We start from the raw sequence: 852 nt of genomic DNA, 5'->3' as shown, positions 1-852 counted from the left end.
TTTGCAGAATAAAAATTACTTATTTTAACACTTTTACATGTACCGACTTCCACATTACATTACATACGGAACATATTCACCAGGTGCAGATAAAATCTTCATCAGTTGGTCTACTCACCACAGATGTTTAATGTTTGTATGTATATATTGCGTAACAAGATGGTCGGACTAATCTATTCCTTACGGGGGTTTACTTCTGTAGTTGGCGAGCGAGTATTTGCCTTCATGGCGATATTTCGAGACCAGTTCGGATTTTTTGGTTCAGTAATATATTCTTTTCAGCATTGATTATACAAAGTTTCTCAGTTAAACAGAGGTTACAACGTTTTGTCTCACTTGTATAGTGTGTGAAATTAACACAAAAAAGGTCCTGGTCAAAAGGACCAACAGAGATTTAAGCTGCTGGTCCTGATGGAAAACTGTTGGTCCTTCACATAGCTGCTTTCATTTTGACTAATTGGTAAAAACATCAATGGCAACCAAGCAGAACGTATACTTGTAAAGAAAGAAATAACCAAAGACTTCAATGCACTCGGATTGAAAATAACCATACAAACCAATTTAAAGATCGCAAACTTTCTAGACAGCACTCTAAACCTCTTAAGTCAAAAGTGACTGTACACTGATTCCTCGCTAATATCTATCTTATATCTCTATTGTGAAATTCTTTGTGCGGGAAAGTACAAAAGCGGTTCACATGCACTTTGTATTTTCCGCGAGTAACAGTAGTCTTGAAAGTCTCCTTCATTTGAAGATAGCAAGTCGCACTACTGTCAGAGAGTGAAACTCAAAAAGAAAGACGGAAAAAGTTGTTCAACGTGAGGTCGCCTGTTGCATGCAGTGACTCGACTC

This window comes from Glandiceps talaboti, chromosome 1 (assembly GCF_964340395.1).
Source record: "Glandiceps talaboti chromosome 1, keGlaTala1.1, whole genome shotgun sequence".
NCBI classification, from domain to species: domain Eukaryota; kingdom Metazoa; phylum Hemichordata; class Enteropneusta; family Spengelidae; genus Glandiceps; species Glandiceps talaboti.
Note: the sequence above shows the minus strand (reverse complement) of the source record.